A 9,163-nucleotide genomic window follows, 5' to 3' on the forward strand; every position below is an offset into this window, starting at 1 on the left:
TTCTTTCACTTCATTATTGAGTATTGGCCATTATTTCAGCACCTTCTTTGATGATGTCCATCCTGTCTTCAGGCCTCCTTTCTCATTTTTTGAGAATTCATCTGTCAGTCTTTTCTTCTTTGGAGATAGTCCATTTTTGCAACTCTGTCTACTCGCTTTTTGTATGCTGTGTTTAGGTCAGGGCATCTTTTTATTTATCCTGCTAAATATTCACTGGGCTTTCTGAATCTGTGAATTGATTTTTCATCAGTTCTGGGAAATTATTAGCCATTATCTGTTCAATTGTTTCGTCTACCCCATTTGATAATTTTAGTCTTTCTGGCATTTTTAGTAAATCAATTTCGACTTTTTAAATATCTCTCATGTTTTGTGATATTCCCCATCTTTGGTCACCACGTGTTCTAGTCTGAGTAGTTTCTCCTGATGCACTTTCTTGTTGAATAATTTCTCTTTCCCTGCGTCTGTGCATTGGCTTTAAATTTTAGACTCATCCACTGGCTTCTTACTTTTGATTACGGCGTTTTCCAAATCTAAAATAGACTTTTGGTTCATTTTCAGATTAATGTGTTACTGTTAAAATTATTTATTTATTATTTTAGAGACAGGGTCTGGCTCTGTCACCCAGGCTGGAGTACAGTGGCACAATCATAGCTCACTGCAACCTTGAACTCCTGGGCACAAGAGATCCTCCCACCTCAGCCTCCTGAGTAGCTGGGACTACAGGCGCACACCACCATGTCCAGCTATTTTTTTTTTTTGTGCGGTATTTATTTCAAATGTTTGTTAAAACAGCACTGTTATTTCTCAGGCCAAGAGCAAAGATCACCCCCTGCAGAAGCTTGGGAACTATGTACAGAACTTTATAGAAACAGAGGCCATACTTTAGCTTAAGCCTGTCTGCTGACCAGAGAATGGAGTTCTGCGTGGACTCAAGGAACAAAAGGAAACTAGGCAGGGAGAGGGAAGAAAAGTGCCCATCTGAATCAAACGTCAGCTGCCATCAGGGCACATCTTGTGGTGGTCACAGATTGTAGGCTGCTTTTTGGGAGATTCGGGTTCAGCACAGGATTCCATTTGTCTACTTGGCTACACCCCTGGCTGAGGTGCCATGAGGTCAATGTCACTCAAGTTCCTGGCCAGTCAAACTCCCACAGCAAAGAGTCCCAAATTTAGTACCGAGTTCCTCCGGAAGTCATTCCTATCTGTGGCAAAGAGGTAGACGCCCCGAAGCCAATCTCCCACGTTGTCTGGTATTTCGGGAGTTTCATTAGCCGAGCCAGCAGCGCTCACTGGGACCCCACTGGAGGCCGTAGTAGGCAGCTTCGCATGGGCCTTGGTGGAGCTGTCCAGCTAATTTTTAAGAAAAAATTTAGTAGACTCAGGATCTGTAATGTTGCCGAGGCTAGTCTCAAACTCCTGCCTTCAAGTGATCCTCCTGCTTCAGCCTCCCAAAGCGCTGGGATTACAGATGTCAGCCACTGTGCCCAGCAGTGTGTTACTTTTCATATTGTTCAGTTCCTTACTAAAATGTTTGCTATGGTCTGAATGTGTATGTCCCTCTCATATTCATATGTTGAAATCCTAACCACCAAAGTGATGGTATTAAGTGGTTGGGACTTTGCGAGGTGATTATAATGGGGTTAGTGCCCTTAGAAAGAGGCTTGAGGGAGCCTGTTTTTCCCTTTCATTTCATCTACCATGTGAGGACAGAGCAACAGGGCACCATCTAGGAAGCACAGAGGCCCTTTCAGACCTCGAACCTGCTGATGCCTTGATCATAGACTTCTCAGTCTCCAGAACTGTGAGCAATATCTGTTGTTTATAAATTACCCAGTCTAAAGTATTTGTTATAGCTGCCCAGATGGACTAGGAAAATGTTCAAGCTTAGCTTTCATTTCTTCAAAGTCATTCCTGACTCCTCTATTTCATGATGCCCCATAGGACATCCCATTAGCTTCATCTTCAAGATAGACTCAGAATACGACATCATGTTACCATTCCCACTGCTACAGCCTTGTTCTGAGCAAACATCATGCCTCACTTGGATTCCTGCAGTAGCCTCATCCTGGGTCTCCCTGCTTTCCACCTGCCCCTCCAGTCCATTTTCCTCCCTGTGGCCAGAAACATCCTTCTATAATGCAAGTCATACCATGTCATGCTTTGCGCCACCAAGGAACGGCTGGCTCTCCATTTCACTCAGAGTAAAATCCAAAATCCTTGCAAGCACCTGCAGGGCTTGCTCTTTGCCTTGGGTGTTGGCCTCTATTTCCTGACCCCTCTGCCTTGGCCACTCTGGCCTCCTTGCCATTTCTCTAACACGCTGGGCCCATGCTCACCATCAAGTCATCACAGCAGCTCAACCCTCGGCCCAGAACCTTCTTTACACAGACACCACATTGCGGACTCCTTCACCAGTTCCAACTCTGCCGAATGCCTCGTCTCCATGGAGCCTACCCTCATGGCCCTAGTCTCCCATCATCCTGCTGTGTTTGCTTTTTCTCAGAGCCATAGGTCACCTTCTATCACCGTAGTACCTATTTTCCTCATTTGTTATCATTAATTATATGCTGCTCACCCAATAGAATGGTAGTTCCACACTTGCAGGAATTACTATTAATTTCTTTTGTGGGTATATCTTCTAGTAGTACCTGAAGCACAGGGATCTACATTTTTTTTTGAGATAGTGTCTTGCTCTGTCATCCAGGCTAGAGTGCAGTGGTGTAATCTCGGCTCACTGCAACCTCTGCCTCCCAGGTTCAAGCGATTCTCCTGCCTCAGCCTACCTAGTAGCTGGGAATGCAGGCATGCACCACCACAACTGGCTAATTTTTTGATATTTTTAGTAGAGATGGGGTTTCACCATGTTGGCCAGGCTGGTCTCGAACTCTTGACCTCAGGTGATCCACCCGCCTTGGCCTCCCAAATAGCTGGGATTACAAGTGTGAGCCACCATGCCCAGCTCACCTATTTGTTGAATGAATAAATGCATTATTTAATTTGTTCAATCCTTTCCCCAAATGAAACTCCTTACAAAATGCACACACACAGCAAATACACAGAACTGAAGAAGACAAAGTATTTATTTTTGACAGTGTTCCCTCAGTTTTGCAATATTTTGGTTTGAGCACTAGGATCCTGTGGAATACAGCTGGAAATATCACTGGCCCGGCTGTGCTTTAACTGTGAGTTATTATTATAAGCTAACACCCATTGTACCTGCCCATGAAGTCCCGACACAGTGCATCACACATAGGGCTGAAGTGAAAGATTCAGTAAATCCACAATCCCTTCCATTAACTTGGTGCTTCATTATGTGGACATCCATTCTTGCTTCCCCAGACCTCGTCACTGAAGAAGGACAGGAGGAACGGGTACAAGAAAAGCAGTGGGCTGGGGTCCCCATCTGGGGAAACACTAGGCCCTAAAGACCCACAACACCCCTTCCTTCCCCTGGCATGGGCCCTGCAGCTCCTGGTGTTTTTCTTGGCGGCCTGAGAGCCACCACCCTCACCACCGCAGATCTGCCCTGTCGACGCCCCTCCAGTCCTGGCTCCCATCAGCTTTCCTTCCAGCTGCTAATGCTGACCTGCTAATGCCATCAGCCACGGAACACTGTAATGCTAGATGGTGTGGAAATTCTGGCCCAATTCCCTCTGTTACTCTTCATCACCTCTTTTGAGAAATTCAGCACAAGTTCCTCACTGGCTGAAGCAGAAGTACAATCCCAAAACATCTGTCGTGGGTCCTGTTGTGTCCTTTGAAAAGATGGGCACCTGTCCATATGACCTTATTTGTAATATAAGATATCTGCAGATGTAATCAAGTTAAGATGAGGTCATTTGGGCAGGTTCCAATCCAATACAACTGGTGTCCCCTTAAGAAGAGGACAAGAGTCAGAGACAGAGACACTCAGGAAGAAGACAGCCTTGACAGCAGGGCAGGGATTAGTGATGAGCTACAAGCCGAGGAACGCCAGGATTGTCTGCCAGGACCAGGAGCTGGAAGAAGCTGGAGGGGACCCACACAGGGTCTCAGAGGGAGCCTGGCCCTGCTGACGCCTTCATTTCAGATTTCCAGCCTTCAGACTGTAAGAAAAGCTATTTCTTTTGTTTTGAGCCTCCCAGTTTTGTAGGACTTTGTTAGGGCAACCCTAGCAAATTGGCACAACGTCCACTCCCCGACAGGTGCTAATACTGTCCCAAGACAGAACTCCACCATTCTGCTTCTACAGTGGTTTCCTCATGTTGGCATTGTTACCCCCAAACCCTCCTTGAGGTTCCAGGGCATTCTGCTGCTTCTACTCATGCAAGAGTATTAATGTTGAGATACCCAAGCCCAGTGACAAGTTCTCAAAGGGGAATCTACAGTTACTTCTAGGCCTGCCCGGTCCCCCTGCAGAGTGACCCCCACAGCTCGCTAGCAAATCAGCACTCTAGGGGGCTGCCTGACAATCCATGAGAACTATGTAGATATTAATTATGGTTCATTTGTAACGATCTTCCTGCCTCATTCATATCTTCCATGACCTCAACACAAGACAATACATTCAAAAGCAAATGTCATCACACTGAAAGTGAAGTGATGCGGCCCTGCAAAAATTATTGAGAGGGATGAAATCTAAGAATTGACATCACATTAAAGTATTTTTTCCTCACATTTTTTTTTAACAGTAACATATACAAAGAGAAGCACAACAGTCAAAAGATTTGTGTCTTCTGGAAAAGAAATATGATGCAATTTCACAGAACTGAGTTGGGCTGTTCATTTAGCAAAAGCATCAACATCTGCAGCCATGAAGTGTCTCTATTCGTACTGTCTCAACCTTCCATCTGGAAAAATAAGCATTTAAAAATTTGTAAAATCTTTTCATGTTTCCTTTGCATTCTTTTCCCTCCTTAGTCCTTCCTTTCAATTAACAAAATTAAATACATTGACTAGCTAGCTAGAGTCACGGTATGGCTGAGGATTTTCCTAACCAGCAGTGCACATATATTAGAGCAAAGAGGCAGCGATCCTGCAGTCAGTCTGATGTATTGCAGCAGAGCCTAGCGCAGAGGTGCAGACGTCAGTGGCGCTCCAACGGAGGCTTCCTAATGCACAAACTACATCTTCCGCGCCTGAGTTCCGCGCCTGCGTTCCCTCCTTGCACACACCCAGGAGTCTGATAAAAATGAAGCACGCGGAGGACACCGAAATATCTAGAAGGCACAGAGACAGTCGAGAAAAATGACAGGCAGTATATGTTTTCTAGACTCATAATCTTTATACAGGATTACTGTATGTTTCTGTGAGTTTCTATGTACCGAGGGTGTGCTTACGTATGTGCACGAGCCACACACACACACGCACGCACATACGCATATACGCACACACGCACATACACACATGCACACACAGGCACATGCGCGCGCGCACACACACACACCCCCACACACCGTGCGGTCCTCCTGAAGCGGACGAAGGGAGTGCCCGTACTGAGCTTCCCTCTTGGAGAACGCACACAGCACAACCTCCAGTGGATTTTCCTCTCCTGGTGGCAGCGCTATGCAGGACGCAGATGGTCACTGCTCTGCCCCGGGACCCGCCCCGCCTGCGCCCTGCCGGCTTCCCGGGCTCTCCGTGTGAGCAGCCCCTGTCTGCACGCCTCCCTCGCGTCTCTCCACCGGGTGGACGTCTCCGAGTCCGGCTCCCAGGCGCAAGGCTGGACCGGTGGCTCCCCGGGCCAGGATCCGCGGCTGCGCGGATGACGCGCACCCCTGAGAGGCAGGGGCGGAGTCGGCCACCGGCAGGCGCCCACCCCATCTTGTCCTTGGCTAATGTCAGCGGCGCGACCCGCTCCTCCGCCCCCGCCGGGCCCATCTCCTCTCCTCAAAACGGGACCTGGCCCCCCGTTTCTCCCCACTGACATCGACATCCATCCACTTGTCTATTTGTACAAATTTCCAAAGTGTATCATTTCACCCCCTTGGATGTAAAAAGTGAGCTAATAATTTTCTAGCAGCATTCCTGATGTCAGTCTCTCTAATTCTGTATAAAAAATCATTTTGCAATGGGACCAATGTTAACTCATTTATGCAATATATCGGTTGCTAAAATGGAATATTCCACTGAAGTCCATCAATCAACATGGGAATATAGGTCTTATATTTATTGCACCTAATCTACTTTTGTTTAGCACAGTTATTACTCATATCAGCATATGGGTCTAGATGTGAATGACGGAAGTTATATTTGAAATCGTGTCTTAAGGCTAGATGTGCTCACGCCAATTTCTTTTTCATTGTGCACCCCAAAATTGCCAATACCATGTTCAGTATAAAATACATCATCTTTGGCACCCACGGGTCACCCTAATGATGCACACAAGTGAAGATGCAAATATTTATCTTTCCTCTCACGGATCCTCCCGCCCCTCCCTTCCCCCTTGCAGTGCCTTCCTGGCTCGTTCTTTGCTGGGGTGGAAGAATATGGAGGTGGGGGGCGGGTTTGATGCTTCTTAAAAACACATAAGCTGCCTCTCTCATCTGGCAATCATTGACTTATTAACTCTTATTTAAAAAGTTCACACAAATCCAGAGAACTTGTCCTGCTATAAGAATGCAGTGAGAACTAGATGATGCGTGGAAGCCGTCCAACTGCGCAGGGCAATGATCCTAGGCGGTGGCTACTGGCCGACAAGTGCGCCCCTGCGGCAGCTCCCAGCCTGGGTCTGCAGCTCCGGAGCGCTGCTGTTTTCACTGGACCCTGAGAAAACCATGACTCAAGACCAGAAAGGTCTGGAATTAGAAAGAACAGACCCAACCGCTCTGCTCCTGGGCATCCTATATGTCCTTTGAAGACATCTGGAGAAATGCAGAACACAGGCTGGGAAGAGGAAATTAAAATGATCATGAATATATACAAAATATCAGGCCACTCTCCTTGTAGCCACTTTACCCTAAAGCGGTAGCCCTCTGCCCACCTGACATGTGGTCCAGGCTTTTAATTGAAGACCATGCCTTGAGCTCTGTGAAGTTTTGATGAGCTGCGAGCCAGCAAAGGCTGTCCCAAAGGTTCCCGGAACACTCGCCCATCAGAGGCAGGATAATTTCATCGGGGAATCTGGAGACCTGGCTTCAGAGTGACCAGATGACGGGCTTGCAGACCCTTCACAGTTCCCTGTTAGATGACCCCGTGAATATATATGGCTGCTCACAAGAGGCAATTCCCAAGAGGTGGAACATATTTTTCTGTGTCCGACTCTGGAAACTGGGACCTCCCTCTCCAAGGGTCCTTGCCCCAACAGCTTAGTCCCTGGACCCCCTTTGACTTTGCTTCGCTTTCACACTCTGGTTGAGTCTCTGACCAAAATGAGGAAGGGGCTGCACTGAGATTCCTTTGGGGGTTCACCTGGCTTCCCATCTCCCATGGCTAATAAGTGCTGTCCAGTGGCTTGTTGGAGGACAACCATTAATTAGATACACCAGTGCCGATTTATCTTATTAGAAATCTACACACAAGTAGCCATGAGAATGCAGAAGCTTTCAGGATTCCTAGCGCTCCAGATCGCCTTAGTTGCTGACGTCTTTGCTCCTTGATTTGCATTCATAGCTGGGGGTTTGTTTTGTGTCAGTAACACAAGCATCAGGGCAGGGCTGCTCCAAAGTCTGTGCCCACAACCCCCACTGATGCAATGTTTACATAGATTTATGTTGCAGTAGCTTGAAATATCTGTCGGTTCTCTCTAACCAACCTATTTGCCTGCAAACCCCATTTTTTACCCTTTTTTTGTTTGCAAAACCAACAACTTTGCAAAACCACTTCCAGGGAACGGGAGGACCAGCTCTGCATCCGTGTAGAGCTGCACCAGCCACAGCAAGCTGAGCTCTGTTTATTGCTGCGACTTTCAAAACATAAAGATAAAATATTTGAAGATTTTCTTGAAAAGGGGAAAACGCAGCTCTAGCCCCCTCCATTTGCCGCGGGGGGCGGGGAACGGGGGTGTTGTCCACGTGCCAGACGTGACGGCTTAACGGTTTGATTTATGAGTCTGATAATAAAAATCCCATTAGGCTCCTCTCATTGAGAAAAAGGAGCAGAAGAAAAAAAGCTGTGTGTGTCACCGAGCAGCATTGACGCAGGCGGCTCTGACGGCAGCAGCCGCGGGCGGGCGGGGGGCCCGGGGGGGCCCGCGAGGGGCGCGCGAGGGCCGGCAGTTCCAGCGCAGGGTCCCCTAGCCGCCCCCGTGCCTTTTCAGCTCCCGCCTCCGCTGTCACCATTCCCTCGACCCACACGCACCAGTGCACTCGCCCCCGCGCGGCTCCTGAGTGCCCCAGGCACCCCAGCCCCCGCTACTGCAACCCTGCACCCCTCTGTAGTGACGGGTGCCACCCTATGTGATCCCCTGCCCCTGCGGACCCCTAGTCCTCCAAGGGGAGAGTGAAAGAGGGAAGGGACCTGGGAGGGAGCAGTTCACAGCCCCCCAGGAAGGGGTCACAGCCCTCCCTTCCCTCCAAGGAAGGAGGTAGGACTGGGAGGCTGGGGTCCTGTGTTCCCAGCCCCCGGGGAGTTGCAGTCACTGGAACCTCCCCCACAGGCCCAAGCTGCCTGCAGATAGGGCCCGCAGCCCCTTGTCCAGCAAGTATCCATTGTTCACGGGCTGAGAACACGTTAGAGTCAGGGTTATTTTTCTATTTAAAAAGTCATCTGGGCAGGAAAAAAGAGTAATGCGCTGTGCTCGGAGTGCGCATGTGTGATCCAAGACCCAGTGCCTGCACCCACGCGTGGTTCCCCGTGGACAGAGCCGGACCTCAGCCTGGAGCTGCGGCCACTACTCCCCGGCAGTAGGAGGACCTGGGCCCGGGGCCAGCCCTGCAGACGGTGCGGGGACAGATACCACTGCTGGGCCCACGCACAAATGCTGCTTCTGGTATCCAGGCAAAACAAGCCAAGGACTGCACAGAACATCTGGGGTTCCAGACCAGTGGTTTTCTCACGGTCTCTGAACAGAATGACTGACAAGATGTACTCCTAAGGACACTAGAAAAATAATTGTATCGGTTAGGCCTGATTCAGCCCTCTAGCCTTAAATTTTTACATGTCTACTTGAAATGTAGTGAGATTGATAAGGAATTAGAGAGACTGATAAACAAAAAACAGCCCTTAAAATTCCACTACTAATTAT

At 48.6% G+C, this 9,163-nt stretch overlaps 1 long non-coding RNA gene and 1 pseudogene across 1 annotated transcript; both read right to left on the bottom strand.

The window, feature by feature from the left end:
* Positions 1-746: 746 nt before the first annotated feature.
* LOC100423236 (mitochondrial import receptor subunit TOM6 homolog pseudogene) lies at positions 747-2,308 on the bottom strand (annotated as a pseudogene).
* A 754-nt stretch (positions 2,309-3,062) lies between these two features.
* Positions 3,063-5,731, bottom strand: LOC114677372 (uncharacterized). Its single transcript, XR_013416974.1, has 2 exons — positions 5,645-5,731; positions 3,063-5,198 (listed from the first exon to the last, which is right to left on the bottom strand). It is a non-coding gene; the product is annotated as an uncharacterized LOC114677372 (long non-coding RNA).
* Positions 5,732-9,163: the final 3,432 nt, after the last annotated feature.

The sequence above is a fragment of the Macaca mulatta genome, chromosome 4, assembly GCF_049350105.2.
Source record: "Macaca mulatta isolate MMU2019108-1 chromosome 4, T2T-MMU8v2.0, whole genome shotgun sequence".
NCBI classification, from domain to species: Eukaryota; Metazoa; Chordata; class Mammalia; order Primates; family Cercopithecidae; genus Macaca; species Macaca mulatta.